At 38.3% G+C, this 16,560-nt stretch overlaps 1 protein-coding gene across 5 annotated transcripts in view; it reads left to right on the top strand.

The window, feature by feature from the left end:
• erc1 (ELKS/RAB6-interacting/CAST family member 1) overlaps positions 1–16,560 on the top strand; it is a 425,697-nt gene that overhangs the window by 145,264 nt on the left and 263,873 nt on the right. The gene's annotated exons all lie outside the window — the stretch shown is intronic.

Below are 16,560 nucleotides of genomic sequence, written 5' to 3'. Positions count from 1 at the left end.
ATTCAACAAAGTGGCAAGAGTAATTGGGAATTAGTAGCAGCATTACCAGCTACTTAACTTGAACCTTTCCATTAGAGCTAAGGTGCTAGTGTTTAAACAAAATAACCCATACCCAGAACAGGTGGCAAATGGACTAATCTGGAGTCGTCATCACTACAGACACTGGGCATAAAACCTAGTTGGAAATTTTGAGTACGTTCTATGGGTAAAAGCATATTGTTCAGTAGTGCACCATTTTGCATGTTCGTTTATAAATTAACAACATCACAGTGGTGGCATATACCAAACCACTTGGGCGGAATAAAATCGATATCATGTGACAATTTATTTAACAATTGGTAACCGTATGTCGTCAAACATATTTGACCATCAGCAACTTACCTACCAGGTGAGCTAAATACTGTAAACAGACATATTAAACCAAAGTATTTGCTGAAATTACAAAGCAATATGGAATACCAGATATCGATTTCCTTGTATTCCAATTGAATCACCACGTACCGATGTTTGTCGCATGAAACCAGACTTTGAGTCAGCGGCAATGGATACATTCCCGCTGAACTGGGGGGGGGAATCTAATCTCTATGTTCTCCCCTTTTCTACCTCATCAGTCAGGTACTACGGCCTCATCAGTCGGATACTACGCAAAATACAGATGGACTCTGCTTCAGGTATTTTGATAGTACCCGACTAATCCTACACAGTCTTGGTTCCCAGTGGTCCTCGACATGGTCATTAAAACCCTAATGATTTTTCCCAGTAGCCCAGACTTATCAACTCACCCAGTATCAGGCATAAGCCACCCATGCCACGATAAATTAAACTACTGGGTTGCAGATTTGAAAAGACCTCTGCCGGGCCTGGGTTGCAGAATTGGGAAGACCACTGCTGGGCCTGGATTGTCAGACAGCACTATCGACACGATGACAGCATCCCATCGCATATCCACAAGGGAACATACTTGGCGAACATCAAGAAGTGGGAAGATACTGTTCAAATACAGGAACTACATATTCAACTACAACAAAACCTGTACTGGAGTTCCTGGCAGGTCCTCAACACAATGAAGGACACAGCTACAGCGCCATTAATACAGCCAGAAGTGCTCTGTCAGCCTACTTAACTCAGGCACCAGGACAACAGGCCATAGGGTACCACCCGCTGGTGATCAAACTCAGGAGAGGCATATTCAACTCTAATCCCCCAGACCTAGGTACACCCAAATCTGGGATGTCAGTGTGGTCCTGATGTACCTTAGGGGATGGTCACCAGCCAGGTCCCTCACCCTGGAACAGCCTACTCAGCACAAAGAGTCCAGTTCCTCCATCTACTACGATTGGACAAACATGGTTATAACACCAGACCGTGTCACATTTACCATTCAGGGGCTGGTCAAACAGAGCAGACCAGGAACATCAGGTCCAGTCATGGAATTCCGGGCATACCCACCTGAACCACGGTTATGTGTCATGACCCACTTATTGAATTACATCGACACAATAAGAAATCCCCGAGGGAGAGAAAAAGCCTTATGGGTCAGCCACAAGAAACCTCATGGTCGGGTGACGAGCCATACTATCTCAAGTGGCTCAAGCAGGTACTGGGAGTTGCTGGAGTAAATACTAACGTGTAAAAATCTTACTCCACCAGGGCAGCATCCACATTGGTGACTAAGAGGATGGACGTGCCTATGGACCACATCCTGGCTACAGCGGGGTGGTCTAGGGAGTATACGTTCCAAACTTTTATAACAAGCCACTGGCAGAACCTGTATTGTTTGCAGAAAAAGTATTAGAATCTGCAAATATATAATTTAAGCCCGGGGAAGCATTTTGATCTTGTTATTGTTAATAACACCATTATTGTTTAACAAACAGATTCATGGTTGATTACGATAACATACTTCCTCCCTCGAATGACTTCGGCAGCAAGTGAAGTATGAACTGTTACACGGTTTGAAATCACAGAGCTTTAAAATCTTCACGTAGTCACTCACGTGACTCCGAAGTCAAATAGTAAGATTAAATGAGAACTAACAGTTCGAAGTTTGATCTGTATTTTATGAGGAGTTACGATGAGGGATTACGTGCCCTCCGCTCCTACCCTCAATTATAGAGATCAACTGGTATTTAAGTTCTCCTTTTCTTTACTATGTTTATTTCAATTATTGTCTTCTGTGATTCCACACCGCTGCTTTGAAGTATGTCGCGCATGCGTGCTGGACGGGTTCTTCACGTAATCCCTCATCGTAACTCCTCATAAAATACAGATCAAACTTCGAACTGGTAAGTTCTCGTTTAATCTTACTATTTTCTCTGACTCCCAAATGTTATTTACACCATCCATTACTTTGCAGATAGTCATGACAGATAGCAAGGTGGGGATGGATGAGGTCCCATTAAACTGACCCTAACCCTTCTCCACCTCCATTTTCTCCATCCATCTTGCAGTGCCATTTTCTGTACTTCTATCATTTCACCCCCTTTCCCCCATTTTCTCATTCCTATGTAGGAAGAAACTGCAGATTCTGGTTTAAACTGAAAATAGACACAAAAAGCTGGATTAACACAGCAGGTCATACAGCATCTCTGGAGAAAAGGAATAGGTGATGTCTCGACCCGAAACGTCACCCATTCCTTTTCTCCAGAGATGCTGTCTGGCTCGTTGAGTTACTCCAGCATTTTGTGTCTATCATCCTTATGTCTATGGTAGCCTTTATGCCTGCCACAGAGTAACCACTTCAGCAGCATTGACGTAGTTTGTTGTTGACAGGGTGCAATGAGACTACATTTGCGAGCTCAATCAACAACTGCATTCGTGAATGTACAAAGTGACGTTTAATGCACTTAATGGAAGAAAACCACAACAGCAATTTTTTAAATCAAAGATGACCCAATTTGGCAATTATCATATTTTATTTACAACAATGATTTCACAAAATATACATCCACTTTGCACTGCAAAAATGGGTGAAATACAATTGTAAATATTTTTGTCATCAACGTAACAGTACCTACTCGAGTCTAAATTATATGAAAATAGTAAAATCTGGGGTTATTTCCTCCCGGAAAGTTGTAATTTAATGCAATGTTTTGAAACTGTGACAAAGTGAAAATGGAATGTATCATCAAAATATATTTATTCACAATACTGTTGATATTACTGCTGCTAAACCTTGTAAAATGTGCGAGTTAACTTATCATAAATTATGACTGAATACTTTCAAGGCATTTCATATTGAGTCGAACATACTCAAAGTCATGCCTTAGTGATAAATGCCTTGAGTGATTTCTTTGAGCACTTTGGTTCGCCAAATGTCCAGAATAATTTCTGCATCCATTTATCATCAGTTAATGCATGTGTCCTGCATCTTGATTACTTAATTTTCATTTGTTCAACATAGTAGCATTTCTCTGGTCTGCCTTATTAAATGATCTTTGCTGTTGGTTGTTGTTGACAGCATATCCTCTGAAGTCTCTTTTAACGTGACCTTACTGCAGGTGGTCTGCTGCCTGCCTGAACTTCTACTATTTATCCTTCATAAGATTCTTTGTAAGATTAGAATACTCTGGCCTTTTGTTTTCTTCTCTTGTCTAATAAGGTTCAGAAGCTCTTGATATTTGATGTAACTTGTCAGTAATGATTAGAATCAGAATTGCCTGACTTTGAAGGTTCGATGCTCATTAAATTATGCCAGCACTGTGTAGCTCTGTCACACTCTCTTTATCTTATAGGGCTCAGAAGAATTTGAAAGTTTAGTTGAAAGTTATTTCTTGACCTCATTTAATGTACGTACAGGTTGATAAAAGAGTAAAAATGGTTATAATAGTCAAAATGCAAACTCTTCCAAAATGTTGTTGTACTTCAAAATTCCAATTTATCAGCTAATGATATTTGATGGCTTAGTTTTGCATTAATATTGTTGTTTTATTAACTAGATGACTGCAGATACTGATTAATATAACTTTTTTTTAAATTATAATACGCAAATGGTACAATCATGAAAGTTACGATAATAATAGTTCACAATAGTTAATGCCAAGGTGCAAACATTGAGCTACTGTGCTTCACACTTTGCTGCTTTACATAAACGACAACAGTATTTGCCATGGTATTTGCAAAATTCCATTGTTGCTCTGATATTTTCTTCAATCTCATGCAATGCAAAAGAAAATAGCTGCAAATATTTTTAAAGGTACTTAACTACTATTTAATTGAGCCCATTATTTCCCGCCTTGACTACTGCAACTCCCTTCACATTGGCATCAGCCAATCATCCCTGTCCCGTCTGCAATTGGTCCAAAACGCCACAGCGAGACTCCTGACGGGTACCCGTAAAAGGAACCACATCACCCCGATCCTGGCCTCTCTCCACTGGCTCCCAGTACGGTATAGAATCAACTTCAAGCTCCTCTTATTCCTTTACAAAGCCCTTACGGGGTGGCCCCCCCCCCCCCCCCCCCCCTTATATCAAAGATCTTCTAACCAACCATTCTACCTCCAGGTCCCTCAGGTCGGCTGACTTGGGGCTACTGACTATCCCGCGGTCTAGGTTTAAGCTCAGGAGTGACCGCACTTTTGCAGTTGCAGCACCTAGACTGTGGAATAGCATCCCGCTCCTCATCAGAACTGCTCCCACCATCAACTCCTTTAAATCACGACTCAAAACCTATTTCTACTTCCAAGTGTTTTTGAGCCCCTCTGATGGGGCACTATAAACAGTTTATCTATGTATTATTAGGTCTGTCTACCGCTGTATGTATCAAATTAGTACCTGCACTGATGTGAAGCACTTTGGTCAACGTGAGTTGTTTTTAAACGTGCTCTACAAATAAATTTATTATTATTATTATTATTATTTTGATTGTAATGGTGTTACACACTGATTTTAAAATGGTTCGCTCGCTCATGTGTCTGACGACGTATAGCTCGCTGTTGGCTTCTGTCGTCCAACCTGTTGACAGAATTGGTCGCCCGAAGCATCACAGAGTGCATCGTGTCATCGTTTCCGGGGATCGTCACGAGGAGGCTTCTGTCATGATCCCCTTTAAAAATGGTATTAGCTTATTATGGTTACGTGTACAATGAAAGGTAGAGATACAGTGACACCATCTTTGTGAGCAATTAAGTCAGATCATGCTGTACATGAGTGCAATCAATGCCATCTGTGAATTACTTTGGTTGCAATATTTTCACAATGGAATTTGGTTCTTTGTTACTGTACTTATTCTGTTATGAAAATTTATATTCAATAATAAAGCCATTCACTAATACAAGGTGATCATCACCAGGTAGAATGGGAAATTCTATACCAATGTATAGTATTATGAATACATTTCTTGTGATTAGTTGTGTAAGTCAATGGGTTTGATCAGTTAAAAATGAAGGTTTTATGTGTGCCAGTCTTCAAATAAGTTTGTAACAAACTTTTTTTTTTAAAGGCGCCTAGTGAGGGGGGTGTTACTCAGCAGCTCAGGCAGCATCTCCGCAGAAGATAGATAGGTGACATTTTGGGTTGCGACCCTTCAGATTGATTGTAGTGCGGCAGCAGTTGGATAAAACTGTGGGGGTTGGACAAAGTCAAGCAAGTGAGGCTTGATCGGCAGATGGTTGGACACAGGCCTTGGATGAAAAGACAAAAGGTGTGAGATGAGGACAGAAGAGGCATGAAATGTGAAACCAGAGCAAGGAATATTAGCGGAAGGGAATGGGCGAATGGAAAGGGAGAAATGGGGGCTCAGATTGAAAGTTATTGAAGGGTGTGTGAGACATGGTTTTGTATTTAACCCTTTTGCAGCTGTTTGTTAATAGAATATTTATTTATTTATTTATTGCCAGCATCCGACGCAGTTTTGTCCAGCATAGCCTACTTGGTAACAGTCTATTGGTGGATCAGATGAAATAAACTAATACTGCACCCCTGGATTCCAATTTTGAGTAATGTACAGTGCCCTCCATAATGTTTGGGACAAAGACCCATCATTTATTTATTTGCCTCTGTACTCCACAATTTGAGATTTGTAATAGCAAAAATCACATGTGGTTAAAGTGCACATTGTCAGATTTTCATTTTGGTTTCACCATGTAGAAATTACAGCAGTTTTTATACATAGTCTTCAGCATATAAAAGGCATATTCAATTGGGTTCAGATCGGGTGATTGACGGCCAGTCAAGAATTGACCATTTTTTAGCTTTGAAAAACTCCTTTGTGGTTTTGGCAGTATGATTGGGATCATTGTCTAGCTGTAGAATGAACCGCTGACCAATAAGTTTTGAGGCATTTTTTTTAACTTGAGCAGATATGATGTGTCTATACACTTCAGAATTCATTATGCTAATATCATCAGCAATTGTATCATCAATGAAGATAAGTGAGCCAGTACCTTCAGCAGCCATGCATGCCCAGGCCAACACACCCTCTCCACCATGTTTCACAGATGAGGTGGTATGCTTTGGATCTTGGGCAGTTCCTTCTCTCCTCCATACTTTGCTCTTGCCATCACTCTGATATAAGTTAATCTTCATCTCATCTGTCCGCAAGTCCTTTTTCCTGAACTGTGGTTGCTCTTTTAAATATTTTTTGGCAAATTGTAACCTGGCCATCCGATTTTTGAAACTAACCAGTGGTTTGCATCATGCAGTGTCACCTCTGTATTTCTGTTCATGAAGTCTTCTGCGGACAGTGGTCCTTGACAAATCCACACCTGACCTGAAGACTGTTTCTGATCTGTCGGACAGGTGTTTGGGGATTTTTTTTCAATTATAGAGAGAATTCTTCTGTCTTCAGCTGTGGAGGTCTTCCTTGGCCTGCCAGTCCCTTTGCGATTAGTAAGCTCACCAGTGCTCTCTTTCTTGTTAATGATGTTCCAAACAGTTGATTTTGGTAAATCTAAGGTCTGGCTGATGTCTCTCACAGTTTTATTCTTGTTTCTCAGTCTCAAAATGGCTTCTTTGACTTTCATTGGCACAACTTTGATTCTCATGTTGATAAACAGCAATAAAAGTTTCCAAATGTGATTGAAAGACTGGAGGAAAGACTAGGTGCTGAGAGCTCTCTTATACCTGCATTAAGGAGGCAATTAAACACACCCGAGGAATTACAGACACCAGTGAAGCCATGTGTCCCAAACATTACAATGCCCTGAAATTGGTGGACTATGTATAAACACAGCTGTAATTTCTACATGATGAAACCAAAATGTATAAAAATACCCTTTAATAAAATCTGACAATGTGCACTTTAACTACATGTGATTTTTTTTTCTATTACAAATCTCAAATTGTGGAGTACAGAGGCAAATAATATACAATATTATTATATAGTATATACAAATCAACCACCAGGTGGAGGGCAACTGATGTTACTCAACCCAGAGTACCCGGGAAAATCTGAATTTAGAATGATCATCTTAATTTACCAGTGCTCTTCTATTGTTTGTGGGTGAATACAGTAATCAACCTATCTCTTTCGGAAGGATGCCATCACATCCTGTGGTTTTTCAGTAAGAATCTTAAATCCTATGTTCTTTGCCATGCATCCTCCATAAACTTTCTAAAATTCAGATTCTGCATCATAACGTGTAAAATCAAGTCTCTCAAGTTTGCACCACGTGTTGGAGTAACTCAACGGGTCAGGGGGCATCTCTGGAGGATGTTTCAAAGGCTTCAAAGGTCTTTTATTGTCACATGTACCAATTAAGATACAGCGGTATTCGTAATACCACACAGTGACACTATGCCTCAGAAACCTTCTTCATTTCTGAAGAGTCCTGACCTGAAACATCATAGCCTCCAGAGAATAAGTGTTGGAGCTGTTTAGCTGCTCCAACACTTATTTTAAATCTGGCATCTGCAGCTACTTGTATCTGCACCCAAGTTTTCAATTGGTGTTAAAAGCTTGATTTAAAAATTCTCTTCATTGTTTTTAAATTATTCCTTTGTCTTGTCCATCAGGTCTTCCTTAAATGTTGTAACCTTTCCAGATCTTTGCAGTCCTACTATTTTGGCCTCTTAGTTTTAACCAATTTTCATTATAGGCTTTTGTGGCTTTAGTTGGCAACCATCTAAAATTCTGTAATTCCCTCCTGAAATATCTGTCTGGATCTCTCTCTTTCTCAAAGACTTCACTCAAAATATTTCCTTACTTATTCAGTCTCCTGATGTGATTCTGTGTCAAAGTGAGTCCATCTGTGCATCCATTTACAAGTGTATTGAGACTCGTGTATCAGACCAAATCCAAATTGAAGATAATGGAAGAAGTATCAGAGATGGTCTAAATGAATTTGAGAGTAGGGTGGAAGTTATGACAAAGGTGGTGTGCGCACAGTTTTAATAAAGGTAGTAAGTCTAGTAATAGTTCTGTCACTGCTACTACAAGGAAAACGCAATACACAGTTTAAGAGATCAAAATTGAAGGAAGGAAAGAGCAAATATGATTGTACCATTTTCAAAATTTCATTTAAAATGATATATTACATTTATTTTGACTATCCTGAAACTACAATGCATCGGCGAGTAACAAAATTCAGTCAAAGGAGCGTTGCGTCTTAAAGATATCGAAGTGAATGCACAGTGAAATTAGGCTGAAATTCAATTGTTTTAATAATGAAACGTTTCTGAAAGCTTAAATATTGAAATGTTTTGTGAGAAAATAATACATTTTGCCTGGCATTGAGATGCCGAGTCAGTTTATCTCATGACTATTTAAAATGTGATTTGCTTTTCTTTTTAGTCGTCATCTACGTAATTAGCCCACTTTCGAGTCTACTTGGCAAATTTCCAGGAAAACTTTGTTATGAATTTAAGGACAAGCATTCCAAACATTAAATATCAGTGCCATCTCATAGCAATAATTACATATTAAAATTAATTTTAATTAAACCAGAATATTATGAAATCTCATTCTTTCAAATTGTGGTCTAACTGAATGACTTTCATTTATCAAATTAGGTATTCTTTTGACTTTTCTATTTGAAGAAATACACACCACCATGCAATTAATTACATTGACTGTAATTGATGTAATGGAATACAAAATGATATATAATTTATTAAATCTCTTTATTGACCTTTTACATAGAACACTAGAAGCCTGCCATCCAGAGTGAAAGATTGGACTGGAATGCAGTCGACAGCAATAGCTGGTGTCAGCTGCATTATTTAACAAGATTAATTTCTTAATTGACACAAAACATGTGTTTGTAATCTCCAAGTCATGGTGCAAGTTCACTACTGTAGTATTAATATCTCGTCATGCCAAGTCGCTGACCGCTTAATTGTTCCTCATGCAAATGAAAAAATAGTTTAAAAAATGTTGTTTGCAGTTCATTAATAGTAGGCAGTAAAATAATCTATGAAATATGTTCTTCTGTTTTCTCAATAAACATTTCAATACTTGCGTCCATGCCCAGAGGGCCAAATACAAATGCTTCAGAAAGGTTTCTATAAAGGTAATATTTTGTACCTTTGTGAACTCTGACTTGCCCTTTAAATGGGCATTGACATCATCGTGCAACTGCACTTTTTTTTGTCTGATTTGTTTCAAAATAATGTCTTCAGAAATGCTTAAAAACTGGCAGTCTGTGTGTGCTATGTATAAAGTAACATTCATCATACAGTGCCCTCCTAATGTTTGGGACAAAGACCCATCATTTATTTATTTGCCTCTGTACTCCACAATTTGAGATTTGTAATAGTAAAAATCGCATGTGGTTAAAGTGCTCATTGTCCGATTTTAATAAAGGCCATTTTTATACATTTTGGTTTCACTATGTAGAAATTACATCAGTTTATACATAATCCCCCCATTTCAGGGCACCATAATGTTTGGGACAAAGCAGTGTCATGTAAATGAAAGTAGTCGTGTTTAGTATTTTGTTGCATATCCTTTGCATGCAATGACTGCTTGAAGTCTGCGATTCATGGACATCACCAGTTGCTGGGTGTCTTCTCTGGTGATGCTCTGCCAGGCCTGTTTTGCAGCCATCTTTATCTTATGCTTGGTTTGGGGGCTAGTCCACTTCAGTTTTCTCTTTAGCATATAAAAGGCATGCTCAATAGGGTTCAGATCAGGTGATTGACTTGGCCACTCAAGAATTGACCTTTTTTTTAGCTTTGAAAAACTCCTTTGTTGCTTTAGCAAGATGTTTGGGATCATTGTCTTGCTGTAGAAGGAACTACCGGCCAATGTGTTTTGAGCCATTTGTTTGAACTTGAGCAGATTGGATGTATCTGTACACTTCAGGATTCATTATGCTAATACCATCATCAATGAAGATAAGTGAGCCAGTACCTTCAGCAGCCATACATGCCAGGCCATAACACCCCCACCACCGTATTTCACAGATTAAGTGGTATGCTTGTGCAGTTCCTTTTCTCCTCCATACTTTGCTCAAGCCATCACTCTGATATAAGTTAATCTTCTTTTCATCTGTCCACAAGACCTTTTTCCAGAGCTGTGGTTGCTCCTCTAAGTATTTCTTGGCAAACTTTCTTGGCCATCCTATTTTTGCAGCTAACCAGTAGTTTGCATCTTGCAGTGTAGCCTCTGTAATTTCTGTTCATGAAGTCATCGGCAGACAGTGGTCATTGACAAATCCACACCTGACTCCTGAAGAGTGTTTCTGATCTGTCGGAAAGGTGTTTGGGGATTTTTCTCTATTACAGAGAGAATTCTTCTGTCATCAGCTGTGGGGGTCTTCCTTGGCCTGCCAGTCCCTTTGCGATTAGTAAGCTCACCAGTGCTCTCTTTTTAATGATGTTCCAAACAGTTGATTTTGGTAAGGCTACGGTTTGGCTGATGTCTCTAACAGTTTTATTTTTGTTTCTCAGTCTCATAATTGCTTTGTTGACTTTCATTGGCACAACTTTGGCTCTCATGTTGATAAACAGCAATAAAAGTTTCCAAACGTGATGGATAGACTGGAGGAAAGACTAGGGGCTGAGAGCTCTCTAATACCTGCATGAAGGAGGCATTTAAACACACCTGAGCAATTACAAACACCTGTGAAGCCATGTGTCCCAAAGATTTCCAACTTAAATGTTAAGTGTTTCTGTATTTCCAAATCAAAATAGTTTTCTACCCAATTCAGTCTGCAAGTAGTGTTTTCTAATTAATCACTCACATTATACCCAATTCATAATATGGAAACAGTTAGAGCAGAACTACCTGCATTGCAAGGTCCTCATGAATACACACTGTTACCTCTTCATAGAATTCAATCAGATTGGACAGACAAGATCTGCTTTGACATAGACATGCTCTGATTACTCCTTGTATTTCCAATGATCATTAAGAATTTTCTTCAATACACAGTTTCCTCTGAACACAGATCTGTTATTTTCAGGCTTTTCTCTGTTTTCTTTCTTGAAAAGAGCTGCTGCATTTGCTGTCCTCCAGTCATCTGTTAACTTGCTTGTCGGCAGTGAAAATTAAAAATTTTCAGCCAGAGGCCAAGTAACCCTTCCTTCCCTATAGCAGCCTGAGGTAAATCTCACCTAACCCCAGCGATTTAGCCACCTTTAAGCCTATTTCAGGCTTAAACGTTCCTCTTCGCTAAGTTCTACATCTGCAAAGTCCATTTCTTTGTGAATGCTAATGAAAAGTATTCACTTAGGACTTCACCAAAATCTTCTGGTTTCACAGATTGCCCACATTGTACCTAAGGGGCCCACACTTTTTACAGATGGTCCTTGATATACTTTAAAAACACCTTTGGATTTACCTAATCTTATCTGCCAGTGATGTTTTGTGACTTTTCTTTACCTTCCTGATTTTGTTTTTAAGCATTTCCTTACTCTTGTTATATTCTTGACAGGCCTTCCCTGATTTTAGTTTCCTAAACCTGCAGAATGCTTCCTTTTGTTTTGCTCCTTATCCAACCCTTTTTATCCCATGACATCCAGGGCTCCATTGGCTTTCACCCTTAAAGGTAATCTTACATTTTCATATTTAATTCTATCTTGTGTGACATTTTGTCAAAGGCCTTTTGAAAACCCAAATACACTGCAATAACTAATTCAGCCATATCTATTCCTCGAAGTAGAATTACAGCAGATTTGTTCAACATGATTCATCTTTCTTAAATACATATTGAGTTTGTCCAAGGTTATTGTTGTGTTTCATAAGATCAGTTGATATTTCTGTACTAATTGATTCAACATTTTCCCCAGTACTGTTGGTCAGCTGACTGATCTAGAGTTCAGCCACCTCATGGATGAAGTTCATTGGATCCTCACAATTTCTCACCTTTTCAATCCCATTATTTTCTCCATGATGATTTTTTTGCACAAATGTAAACACTTTCAGTTCCAACTAGATCTGTGCTCTTCCACTGTATCTAGATTTACCATGGATTCTTCCTTGAAATGAGGCACAAACTATTTGTTTAATTTCTCTCTGAATTCCATTTCCTTATTTCTTAATATCATGTATCCTGTTTCAACATAAACCTGCATCAAATTTTGGCAAACTTTTCTTTTTCAAAATTCTTCAGAAGCTCATCCAATCTGCTTATATTTCTTGCTAGCCTACTCTTGTAACTTGCTAATCCTTTCCTTAGTGGTCCTCGTTTGCTAATTTCTTAATGTTTCCAATCCTCATGCTTGCTTACTTTCTGCGCCATTATGCCTTTTGCTTTGATCTTATGCTGTCTTTAATTTTGCTTGAAAGTTTTGGGTGGACCACTTTTCCTGTTGTTCTTTTTTGCCTCAAAGAGATATATCTTTATCTTATAAACAACAAATTATTCTTCAAATGTTAGTCATTGCTTGCTAACTGCCTACCTTTTTTATGTATTTTCCCAGTCTCCCACAGCTGACTTCATGCCCTCAAAGTTTGTTTCATTTAGATTTAAGACACAGATTTCAGATTGACCTAAATAACTTGAAATAGTTGTATCATATTAGTGTGCACAGTAGTGATAGCAAGTCCAATGATAGTTGGCAGACATGGGTTTGTCTTTTCTCAAAGTTGCATCAATTTTTCAGGAACTTTTTGAGTTTTTTTTAATCTAGAGTTTGCATTTTTGGACATAAATACTTCCAAACTATAATTTGTGTTCCAATAATGTAAAAATAATGAACATTCTGCTACCTCATTCTATTTTTACTTATGTGGTTCAAAAAGGCTAATTTTCCAATGGTTTTGTTCTGGAGCCTTTCTGTTTCAACATTTTTTTTTGTTATTTAAGAAGCAGTTAAATAACATTGAATAAAAATTAGACTTTGATCTTTTTAAATTCCTGATCCGTCATAACCAGATGGTGAGTCTGATCAATGTTCTTGATAATGAAGATAATGTTTCTTTAAAAATGTATGGAATGAAGTTCTTAATGCTTATGTACAAATAACTCTGAATTAGCTGTAAAATGTAACTTAATAACTGAAGCTGATCATAGCATATTTGTAGAACAGCTTTGGGAAACTTGGATGCATTCACTGACCTCTTATTTTCAACTTCAATTCATGCATTGAGACAGTGAAGTTGAAATATGGGAGTTGCATAAACTTGTTATATGTATATCTAAAGGACATGGCTCTGAATGTTATACATCTAACTCAAACATGTGAGTAGTTATTCATAGAAAACAAACAAAATATATGCAATTCAAGGGGAAGTATTGAGGGTCAGACTGAAGTTGTCTCATAAAAAAGATCATCTTGCAGAAATGTCCATTGAATGGTTAAATAAAAATATTTAAAGTATTATTATTATTATATCCTACTTCCAATCTTGCAAACACTTTGATCTGTCAACACATTCTATGAAAATATTAAGAAAATATGCAGTGGTGGGTTAATTGGAGGGTTTTTTTAACCAACTTGAATTACTTTGGGGAAGAGTGCAGGATTAATTTTCAATTACTGCCTCTTAAATGAAATGTAAACTGAAACCAAAGTTGTTGTCTTTCAGCCTGTAGTTATGGGTTCTTGTCCAAGGTAAAATATGTCCAGGGTAAAATGTTGTGGCCACAAAATGGAGACAACTGAGCAGAATGCAGGTAAGAGATTTGAAGACTGAGGGTAAATTTTAAATACAGAGACCACAGAATGTAATTATGAAAAGATAAAGAAATGTCCTTGGCAATGAAACACCGCTACTTAAGGCTGCATCTTTCCACAATGTGACTGAGAACAAAAGATACCAAGGCATGCAGATTGATAGTATCACTCTAATAATGTAAATCATATTATTTATCTTAATTCAGAACTAAATTTCTGATATTAACAGAACCTTTGAGTGGGGATCAAAACAGTTTTCAAGATGGATAACATGGGATAGAATCTAACGACATTAGGTTGAGGAGAGATCCATACTGGTAAAAAAAACTAAGTATTTGTCAAGAGAATGAGTTGAATCCTGCTTGGCCTTGGCTAGGATATGTTCACAGGAGTTATTTTAATCAACTTTGCTGCCATATTTGCTCTCAACTAAATATTAGATTAGGGTAATATGATCAAAAATCAGTTCAAGTAAAGCTTACTGTACTTAACCATAATAATATCAAGTTAAATCATTGTCTCTCCATACAAGTTTAGATTAGTGATGATCATCTTGGGTTGTACTCGCTTGTCTCATATTTCCTTTTTTTTGCTTTCAAATGGTACAGACATCATATAAGGGCACAGGATGTCAAGTGATTCAAGTAAAAATATCTCCACAATATTGTTGCCATAATAGTTTGAATTAACAGCGAAAAAGAGTAAGAAAAATAATTTGTACTGTACTTTGGAAAGTAAAAACTTTCAGTTTCCTGTTAAGTGTTAACTTCCTGTCCGTCCTGACGGACAGGCCCAATTATCACAAACAGTTTTACAGGCCTGCAACCAGGACATCCCTTGCAGATTTAATGGTAACTACTGACCTGCTGATTAGTGTAAAGTGGCATGTGAGTACTTAAGTAAATAATTCAAATAAAGGTGTCTTCTATCTTCACCCATTATCTACTCCAAAATATCCAGTTCTTATTGACATACAAGCTCAGCGGATGAATGCCTGATGGGTTCCCCACTTCGTTTTTACTCTTCCCCATTCCCCCTCCCATCTCCCACCTCCATTGCATGCCACTGAGATTGACGATGAGAATCAAAATATACAATTTGTTGTGTTATAAAATAGCAGTATCTCTTGTCGATGCTGTTAAGATTGTTAGGAATTTTAAAGCTTAAGAGGTTGGATGGACACAATTAAAATACTTAACATTTGATGCTTGCATAGATAGAATCATAGAATTCATAGAAATCTAACACATTTGAATACAAACATTGGTCCCTTCCAATGCTTGCTGGGTCTCTGCAAGTGAAGTACATTGTCCCTTTTCCTGTCCTTTCCCTGGAATTTCATTTTCTTTCAATTTACTCTTGAAAGCCAAGATTGAATTTGTTTCTATCTCTTTGTCAGGCAATGCAGCCTTGATATTCTGCATTAAAAAAAAAAAAATTCATGTTGCCTTTGATTATTTTGCCAGTAACCTTTTTTGTCATGTGGTTCTTGGTTATTCCATCAGTGAAAATGTCTTTCCATCTCTTTTGTCTGAATACCTCGCTATTTAGGGCTCCTACATTACACCTCCTCTCTACATTCTCTGCACTAGTGAGATCAATTCCATATGCTCTAGTCTTCCCCTTTATATTTTCTATACTGGACCAAGTGCTGCTCCCCCAACGCAAGAATCCACCACAGGTTTAAGAGAGGGGTAGAGAGAGAGAGAGAGAGAGAGAGAGAAGTGCAGAGAGGGAGGGGGGGTAGCGGGAGAGAGGGAGGGGGTATAGTGGGGGGGAGGGAAGGTGGAGAGGGAGGGGGGGTAGAGAGGGTGGGAGTGAGGGTAGATAGGGAGGGGGCAGCTGCCGCACGAGCACTGGAGTGGCCCTCCCTCCCGGAGTGTCCCGTCCTGTCTTGCGAGTGCATTGTGACGTCACTCGGGTTTTTTTTCCCGAAATGGGTGAGTTTTCGAGCTGTTTTTAAAACTTTAAACGATTAATAGCTTCGGAAATATAGGTGGGAATGCGATGGGAAGATGTTTATCGCCTTGACGGGAAAAATGTGAGTAGGATATGTGAAAATGATGAAGAATAAATGTCTGCAGATTTCCCAGTACTAGGGTTGTGTACTGCTATTATTCTATTACCAGATCACACCTGACACGGGAGCAATAACCCCATTCATTTGAATGCAGAAGAATGGCTAGAAGATAAAGATCAATTAGGCTTTTTTTTAAATTTAATTGAGTTACTTTAGGTATGGTTAGTTATTTTGCGGAAGTTTTCCAGTGTAATTATTTTTTTCATTTCCTTGTGTATTGTGTTCTAATAGTTCTGGGTTGTATATGAAAGCTCATGAATGTCCCCGATATACACACAAACGCTCAATTACTTTGACATCTTTGACAGCTTTCAACACAGTAAACATGGCAATGCTGACTGACAAAGTATCTATCTCTCTGGGATTGCCAATCAGTGGGGCCCTGCATTGTTTTCAACTTTGCCAAATGGCTAAGGGCTGGTTTCTTTGTGAAGGTTCACACTGTGGAAACTACTGGAGAGAAGGGCAGGTTCAGTGG

The sequence above is a fragment of the Amblyraja radiata genome, chromosome 19, assembly GCF_010909765.2.
Source record: "Amblyraja radiata isolate CabotCenter1 chromosome 19, sAmbRad1.1.pri, whole genome shotgun sequence".
In the NCBI taxonomy this organism is placed as follows: domain Eukaryota; kingdom Metazoa; phylum Chordata; class Chondrichthyes; order Rajiformes; family Rajidae; genus Amblyraja; species Amblyraja radiata.
This window is presented reverse-complemented; position numbering and strand designations above follow the sequence as displayed.